Below are 10,061 nucleotides of genomic sequence, written 5' to 3'. Positions count from 1 at the left end.
GTTTTTTTTTTTAACGGCAATTTATTTATATAAAAATAACCTCTAGCAAGGAACTAGAGGCAAAACAAAGACGATTACAATGGCATTATTAGCCAATTGTTCCACCCAACCTTTACTTTACTCCTATTACATAACCAAAAAAAAAGAGTATAAACGAGATAAATCAAATAAATCGCCTTTTCTCAATGCCGATTCCGGGTATAGACCACCATTTCAATGCCTCCATATTAACCAAACAGTAGCAGCTAAAATTGAGTACATACATGACTTCTTAACAACTGATACGTGCCAATCATCAAACCAATTAACCAATGCTTCCCAACTAGCAAAAGAAGACACATCAATACCAACCCATGAAGAAATTTTTTTCCATAATTCCTTTGCTAAAGAACAAGAAAACACGACATGATTTAAGGATTCTATTCTGCAGCTGCATATTGGACATAAAATGCTTTGAATTTCAAGACCTCTCTTAGAAAGATTCAAACGAGTAGGGAGACGATCATGAGCCACTCGCCACAAAAAGATGTTTATTTTTATTGGAATCTCCTTAACCCATCTTGTTTTCAATTGAAGAGTAGGCAAACGAATCTATCTATAGTTTCTATTATATTGCTAAAATGATGATGTCATAAAAAGGCTATTTCCCTTCATAAAAAAAAATCAAAAAGAAAAAGAAAAATTTTGAGAGCATGTGATGATGTCATTAAGTAAATTAATTAATACTAATTAAAAAATGTTTAGAATAAATAACACTAAAATACCCTTACAATTAGAAAAACACGGAATGAAACATAAAAGAATAGGGTTGTTCACAAATTCATTCTTTCACGTCCAAAAATACATCGAAAAAACCCTAATGCTCGATGACTGCAATCTTCTAGACGCGGCCTCTCTAAAATTGTCAGATGACTGCAATCGTTGATAATATTCAGAGGATTGCAAACTGCCCAAAAATCGTTGATCCAAATTACTAGGTCAGTAATTCTTATTTAGTGTTCTTATTTTGTATTAGTAAGATTATGATTGGTAACCTAATTTCAATTATCCTAGTTTATATAACTTAAATTATTTTGGTTTATAAAATCATCAGATGTTTTGTGCAGTTGTTTAGTTTTCTTAAATCGTGAAATTAGGGTTCTTAAGATTAAATTCTACTCACTAACAAAGAATCCGATCAGGTATGTTAGTGTACTACTTTGTTATTGTGTAATTTAGGTTTATCTGTTAACAGCTTTATATTAACATATTTTGTAGTGTTGATTTGTATGTATTGTATAATTACCATTTATGTTTTGTTCAATTCATAAGTACGTTATTTGCAAATTCATTAGTAATTTTGAAGTTCTGATCCGGTGGTAGCAAAACATGCAATTGTATCCTTTTGTGATCATTCGGGTATATAGTGAGTGCAAATTTTTTGGTGCAAGCGGTGGAGCTTCGTTTTTGGTATATAGTGATGAAGCTGAAAAAATAATCGGCTACTCAGCTGATGAGCATCATTTGATGAAGTCGCGGGTAAATTATGAAACATTTACTTTAAGCGCAATCCTTATGTTTGTGTAAAGATTTGTTTTACACTTTGGTCTCACTTGGTATTCTTCTATTCTCCCAATTTTTTAAATGCATGACTATTAATATTAATTTGTATTATACGATTGTGCTTACTGACACAGCAGCTATAAGGATTAGATCAATTGGAAGAAGGGATTGACATCTGTTTTAATTTTTTACAGGATGGCACCCAATAGGATTCATGTTACTTGTGAGTAAGTGTATGAAAATCAACATAGATGAAGGTAGTAATTCGCTTGATGACTGAAACTAAAATTGAGTTTCTACTCTGATTTATTTCTTTAAACGTAGTTGTAACAGTTGGGGGTTTATTTGCAGAATGATGTTATTTTGACAGAATGTCGCATGCGGGCGCCTATATATGTTAGAGCATCAATATTTCTAGCATCCTTCTGATCCCAAGGTCCCAGTTATCACTTGTGAAGAGTTCCTATGTATAGCGGATCAAAGCTGGCATTTTACATATACTTTGTGGTATTCCAAAACAAATGTAAAACTTTTCTTTTATATTTCATTTCTGAGCTTAGATGTTTATCTTAGCTGTTATAAGCTAATAGTAGCAAGTAACATCGTATGTTTATGATTTCTTCTTTAGACCATACATTTCAAGTTAGTCTCAAAGTTACGTAATTGCTAATATCCTCTTATTTTGATCCATTTCAATTTAGGGTTCTGAATGTATAATTGTTGTATTTTGAGACAGTTTCTTTACCCTAGGGCTTCATTGATATGGAACCTTTCAATTATTTGTTTAAAAGTAAAACTTTTTGAAATCTTTTATTGCGATTGGCATATGTTAATATGAAACTGATCAACATGTGTTACGATGTTTTGTTGTTGTGAATAACGTAGATTAATTTTTGATGTTTTAGGGTGAGGATGTTGAATGGGTCAGTATAGAATGGAAGCATCCTAAAGCAGCTAATGATGATTGGATATAAAATTTTGTATTTATTTTTTTTTTTATCTACATTTGTTGATAATTTGTGGCAGGTTTTTTATGATGTAAATTTATGTGAAGTTTGAATCGACTTGAAGAGATGGAAAACAACTCATGACTTTAGACGAGATTGAAGGTACACTATCTGTTCTACTACGTGTCAAATTTTGACCCATTAGTTATAAATGAGTCTATTTGGGGTATGTTTCGTTCGTGTGTCAAATTGTTTGTATGCCTAATCAACAGTCAAGTATCTGAGAAATATACTTATTATATGCTACAAATATAGAAGCAGACAAAGTTAATTACATTCACGTCATTTACCCTTATTAGATTTGCCATCACAAACATGTTCGATGTCATTTAAATTTGATCATTACTATGCTTATGCACCTTTATTTACATGATATTTTATTTACTTCTATTGTCACTTCACAAGTAACAATTCTATTATATTGAGCTAAACTTTTTTAATAATGTTAGCTTAATATACCCTATTTACTTGCAGTATATTTTATGTTGTATATAGGCTCATTTCATTTAGTATAGGGTTTCCAATTTTAGTTTATATCGGAACATAGGTGTCGAATTTGAAAGTTTTGTTAATCATATATGAAATGCATTTATATTGTCAGTATGACTTAAAGCATTACTCTTAAGCTTTTTTAGCTGTGACGTAGATTAGGGAGACTGTCATTTCTTATTTTATATCTGTTGATAATGCCCAATAGTGATAAAGCATTACTTAAAATACACTTTAGAAAACTTTTAAACTATTAGACCCATTTGACTTGGTCACTTAGTACTCCGTATATTCTTTTATCACTAGGTATATGTCATAATAAATTTTGTATTTACCATGTGTTGCTTTAATATTTAGCTCTAAATTTGAATAGCTTCAAAATCCATAAAATTTAGGTATTAGTTGTTACAATTTATTTGAATTTTAAATAAGTTATTTGACTGAGATTCGTTATGCTTGGTTGAAGAGAGATTAAAGTTTGTCTCTCATATCCAATTATACACAGTTTTGTTTTTTTAACGGATTTATAAGTAAATACTCAAATGATTGTATGAACATACTATAGCATTTAATATATTTTCCATAAAACATACCCAAGTGGTTTTATAACATATTTATAGTTTCTATCACTTTAATATATTTTCTTAGTTCTACTTGCATTTTCATTTTAAGGCTAATGCTATTTGTATATCTGATTGTCAAAATTAATCTAAACTAAATGACTTTATCATTTACATTTGCTTAATACCTAATAAACATTATTTAACTGTTTCGTTTAAACAAACCCGTGATTTCACGGGTCCTTTCACTAGTATTATCTAAATGTCTTCTTGTATCACTTACTAAATAAAAGTCTTTATTTCCAACTGCCCACACTAAAGAATCAGCAGTATTAGTGATTGAAACTGCACCAATGACATCTCCCAATTCTTCAAGACTTTGCAAGTTTCTGCTACCCATATAATCTCTATTCCAGGACCACTTCCATTCTCCATTTATGAACTTCTGTGCAATGGTGCATTCGTTATAAGAAGCCAAATGAAACAACCTGTTAAAAGACTCGCATAATGGTATTTGTTATCCAACAGTCAACCCAAAATCGTATACTGCAGCCACTTCCAAGTTTAAATTTAATAGGGTTTAGGGGGATTAAATTCTTCTGTTGAGCCATGTGGTAACACCTCACTATGTTAGCCCAGTAACCACGAAAAGATTGAACGGATTGGATTTTATCGACATCTGGCCCATATACTGAATATATAACGTCTTTCCATAATGCTTTCGAATCTGTATTATACTTCCAAATCTATTTAAATAAGAGAGCCATATTAAACGATTCCAATCCAATATTTAAGCCCCCTTTTTCGAACGAAGACAGAATAGTGTCCTACTTGATCCACACCATTTTTCTACATTCATCGTCACCACCCCCCCAAAAAAAAAAAGTACATCGTAATCTTTCCAATTCGTGTAGAACTTTTTTCGGACACTTAAATAAAGAAAGATAATATATTCCCAAACTTCCTAGGACTAACTTAATAAGAGTAAGACGTCCTTTAAATTATAGCATACGTGCCTTCCATGTAGAGAGTCTCTTCTTAAAACGTTCGATGATGGGATTCCAACTAGATATCAAGTTCATATTCAACCCCAAAGGCAATCCCAAATAATTTAATGGAAACGAACCTTTGATACACCCGAATGTACCACCAATTCATCCGGTTCGAATTGATTAACTCCTACACCATATAAGTGTGATTTTTGAACATTTATCTCCAAACCCGAAGCTAGATGAAAAATTTGAAAATACGAATAATATTATCACTTTCTTCACAACTCCATTCTGAAACTATCATTGCATCATCCGCATAGAACAAGTGAGAAATTTTCTTCTTAAAAGAACCAATTTGTGCCCCTCTTGTAACTCCCGATTCAACAGCCTTATTAATATCCAGATGAAGCCCTTCCATTATTATGAGGAATAAGAAAGGACTTAATGGATCTCCTTGACGAAGTCTACTTTTGATATAAAACTCATTAGTATGACTACCATTGACCAAAATAGAAGTACGAGCTTGGTTTAAACACATACCAATCCACTTACGCCACTTAATATCAAAGCCCAATTTGGTTAACATATGTTCAAGATAAGACCAATTTACCAAATCATTAGCCTTTTCAAAGTCAATTTTTAGCATCATCAATTTTTTAGAATGAGATTTATACCATTCCATAACTTCATTGACAATCAAAGGCCCGTCAAGTATTTGTCTATTGGCAATAAATGTAGTCTGTTCATAACTAATTACTTTATCAATCACCGAGGCTAACCGCAAAGCAAGGATTTTAGAAATATTTTTTGTACAAAACACCCATTAACGATATAGGTTGTCATACCCCCAAATAGGGCCGGGGAAATATGACTTCACAATATCACAAAACAAGTATGTATCAACGAGAACGACTCTATATGAGACATTTTTAATTAAAAACCAATGTATTACAAGCAGCGGGAAATATTAAGTCATTACAATAAATGTTTTAATGCAATAACATGAATGTATAAATGCTTACTCCAAAAGCAGCAAAGTCCAAATAGCAAATAATCTTTAGCAATCTTCACCTGAGACAAAACATGCTTAAAGTGTCACCCAAAAATGGTTGAGTGAACAACATAGTTTTATCAATAATAACCAAGTTTTTAGATCACAAGATTTAATTATAAAGTTTAATCAGTTCGGTAATAGTGCTGGTGTATATGATATCGATACTAACCGTAAGTTACCCTAAACACATCATGTTCGTTTCGTGCATCATTATTATGTATCCATTGACCAACGGTCATCCGGATAGAGACGTCACCCTCAATAGCGCTATTCACAATAACTAAGCTTGCCTTTATACGTAGCAATTAACGATATCATGGTAGGGATTTAGCATGAATCAAAGCATGTTAGCAACAGTTTGAATTAATCAAAATAAAGTTTGAGTACTCGTGTCTAAGCGTAAAATAGTTTAAAAGCAAGCATGTGTCTCACCCCAAAGTTTAAAATAAGTATATAAAGAAAGTTAAAAAGTGAGGCTATGAAGTTCACCTTAATAGTAGATAGATATTCCACGCAAGTTATATGATCGGAGTGTTGAACACGGAGATCTCAACCTAGAGATATTATGTTCGATTAGTTAATATCTAATAGACATAAAGTTTGTTTATTAATATAGCAAACTATATTAACAGTGACCGTTCTCGAGAAAAGTTATATTTATATAAGTGATAATATACTTAGTGTACTTAAGTGTTACTATATAGATAAGTGTATAGGTTATACTAATAATAGTATTATTAGTCTTTAATTAACTATTATGTATACTTATCTTTATATGTTACATATATAAATATACTTTTATGTGATACATACATATATATATTCTTTATTATTATTATACATGTATGTGTTCATAATTATATGGTGTATATATATATATATATATCTTAGGTGTAGGTGTTACATTTACATAAGTGTAAGGTGATACATATATATATACACTTATTACTTTCTATTATTATGTTTACTAACCTGTTATAATACTTACATAATACACATTCATACATATATACACTCAAACATACATACACATGTACATATACATACATATATACTTTTACATATACACGTATGTATACATCTAAATATATACACACGCACATACCTACCTACCTATATATATGTACATACATACGTATGCATGCATGCATCATGTATCTCATTATCACTATTATTTTCCTTAATCATAACGTAAACATCTAACTCTTATCATCTAGTTTAACTTCATCATAATCTTAACCTTATAACTTATTAATCATTAACATAAAATCTTAACCTCTTATTAATCTATAATCATAATCATACACCTTTTATCTTTTAACCTTATTACATACACTAACACACCATTATTATAATTATTCATTAACTTAATCTTATTAACATAATCAATTCATATTCAACATCTTCTAATCAATTACTAATCTAGTTTCTTATCAATTATTAACACAATCTTTCATGCACAATATATATGATCATACATGATTTATACTTGTTTACATTAACTAGTTTATAAATCAATAACCCTAATCTTTTATTATAGTAATTCATTTATTTAACAAGCTTGTTAATCATAAAACTTAATAACAACTTAAGAGATTAAAGTAGAATTGAACATGGGTTCTAGTTATACCTTAGAGGATTATGATCAAGAATGATGATGAATAAAAACTGAATCAGAAATAGAAAACCAGCTGCAAATTTCGACCCAAAACAGATGGGTTTTCCTTGGGTCTGATTAGCTCGACAGAAACAGCAAGAAACAGAAGATAAAACGCAGCAACAAGCAGGATAAGGCTGTCTTTTGATCGCGTAAACTTGCAGGAAAAACAGGAGGCTGAAGGGTTGTTAATGGTGGCGAATCTGCAGCTGAATAACTGCAGGAACAGAAGGATAAACAACACCAGAAAGTGGCAACATGTTTAGCAGAAATAGGCAGGTTTGAGGGTGATTTGATGGCTGAGTTTGGTGTGGCTTGGTGTCGACTAAAAAGGGCTTCTTGGGCTGTTTTAATCATGCAGGTACAGCAGGAAGATAGCAGCAAAACAGTCAACTCCTAGGCTGTTTTGGATGGCGAATCACAGCAGAAACCAGAGCTGTTTGGGTGGCGTCTGTGGCTGCAACTTGACAGCTATTTGGGTCGACTAAACGCAGCAAAAAGGAGCTGCAAAACAAGAGGGTTGGTGGTGATTTTCTACTGCAGACAGGCTGCACAAGAGTGGCGTAGGAGGCTGCTGTAAATCGCAGCTAGATGATGGTGGTTGAGGGTTGTTTTGGTGAGTCGATGCAGCAGGTGGTTTTAGGGGTTTGTTTTTAGTCGACTGAAGGAGGGAAAAGGATTGTATGTGTCGACCTAAAAAAAAAAGAAAGGCTGAAGGATGGTCTACGACTAATGCAGCAATTTGAAAGGGTTTATTGTGGTGTTAAACTTGGAATATCATGGCTTTATATAGGGATGAACAAGTGTTGGATCAAGATTAGGATTCTAAGTTACTTGGTGATCAAGAACTAGTGTTAGGATTAGATTAGGTTTGGTTTTGCTTAGTGATCAAGCTTTTCCCTTTTTTTTTATTATTAGCCGATTATATTTATTTATACATATTATATTTTTTTTATTTCGGCAATTTACCTATTTATATATATATATATATATATATATATATATATATATATATATATATATATATTATTAAAGTTATATTTATTTAAATTACATTTTATTTATTTATTTATCCCTAACCTTTATTATTATTATTTTTTACTAAGTTCATATGAATTCTTATTAGATTAATTCATATAAAAGTCACATTTAATTTATTACATAAAATGTATATTATTAATTTAATATTAGGGTTAGGATTTATAATATTAATAAACCTTTAGGGTTAGAGTTTAAATTATTAATTACTATTAGATTTAGGGTTTCAGGTTTTTAATTATGAGCATTATTTATAAAGCATTTAATATGTCTTGATAACAACCCTAATGATGAGGTACAGAACAAGAAAACGAAACCCTAAGGGTAAAGTAGTAAATTCAGTATGGAAAAGTGAGGGTTGTTATAGTACTTTCCCGTTAATTTAAACTTCGTCCCGAAGTTTTAGGTGGACTTCTCGGATGCATCTGCGGTTGAGAAGAGATGGGGATATTTCTGTCTCATTTGGTCTTCACGTTCCCAGGTATACTCGGGGCCTCTTCGTGAATTCCAACGGATCTTAACGATAGGAACTGTTGTCCTGTTTCAAGCGTTTGAATCTGTATGACCCTTAACTTTTACAGGTTCTTCTTTGAAGTGCATCTTATTATCAATGCGAAAGTAATCCAAAGGAATAACTGGAGTTTCATCCGAATAGATTTCCTAAAAAAGAGAAGATAATGCTATTCACGCATTTCAGTAATTCGGATACATGAAGTTCTAAAAACATTAATAAGCTCATTTAAAACCTTGAGCGTTTTATGTCGCCATTAGGGCAGACAATCAGAGAGAAGTGCTTGGAGATCACAGCCATGTAATTTGATGCATGACTTGTGTTTGTTAGATATGTTACCAACTTCAAATTCCGGAAGGTAACCATAGAGATTGCTAATGTGAATCGACGAAAAGAGATGTCAGCTGAGCAGTCACTAATCAGGCTTATATGCAAAACAAGCCATAATTACTAAGATGCCCTTAGAATGGTATGAAAGATTAACGAAAGATTATAATACATGCGAACTTATCCTTGGAAAGAGTTTTTGAAAGCACATCTGCAGAATGTATTTATAGCTATATGTTGAAACAGAGGTCGAAACTTGACTAGGATAACATCTAATTGTAACTAGTGAGGAAGAAATGTTTAGTGTAAATACATAAACACCATAATCATTTAAGGTAACTCCTTTAGAGAGGATAGCGAGGATCATAAATTATATCTCTGATAGGAAACCGCACGGAAGGTGTGATCTCTTGATGAGAAAGACGTTCTCACACCTATGGCGAGTCAATCTATCATTCACTTATGAGTTTAAGTGCGGATGAAAAGAAATATGAATCATTGACTACAAAGAATAGCTTACACCGGGTGAGGAAATATCTGAGAAATGTTTTCTTGTGCCAAAAAGATATTAAATCATAGAGTTTTGAATGATGAACTCAAAGGTAAGTTTCGAAGGGCAAGAGGAATTGTGATTGAAAATAATACGAAAATTTTTATATAAAAGAGTAATGAAAATTTTATAGAAGTTCGAGTCGTTTAAGGTGACAATGTAGAAAGGAACGAAGTTCTTAGTAAAACTAGAGTTATGTACAACATGTACTATTTTACGTAAAATATCTTTTGAATAAAAGAATTGATTTGAAAAAGTCAGAGTATAATTATGTACTAGTCAAAAATAAGTAAAGGTAAATTTTATTTACTTTATTATATAAACATATTTGAGT

General features: G+C 31.5%; 1 long non-coding RNA gene across 3 annotated transcripts; it reads left to right on the top strand.

Moving 5' to 3' along the window:
• The first annotated feature begins 799 nt into the window (after nt 1–799).
• Nucleotides 800–2,768, top strand: LOC139867429 (uncharacterized). 3 transcript variants are annotated; one of them, XR_011765839.1, is made up of 4 exons: nt 800–977; nt 1,107–1,518; nt 1,737–1,799; nt 1,894–2,768. It is a non-coding gene; the product is annotated as an uncharacterized lncRNA (long non-coding RNA). The 3 variants fall into 3 exon arrangements; XR_011765838.1 differs by having other exon boundaries at nt 800–1,518; nt 1,894–2,065; nt 2,448–2,768; XR_011765837.1 differs by having other exon boundaries at nt 800–1,518.
• The last annotated feature ends 7,293 nt before the right edge of the window (nt 2,769–10,061 follow it).

This window comes from Rutidosis leptorrhynchoides, chromosome 9, assembly GCF_046630445.1.
Source record: "Rutidosis leptorrhynchoides isolate AG116_Rl617_1_P2 chromosome 9, CSIRO_AGI_Rlap_v1, whole genome shotgun sequence".
NCBI lineage: Eukaryota > Viridiplantae > Streptophyta > Magnoliopsida > Asterales > Asteraceae > Rutidosis > Rutidosis leptorrhynchoides.
The sequence above is the reverse complement of the archived record's forward strand: the minus strand, read 5'-3'. Positions and strand labels throughout refer to the sequence as shown.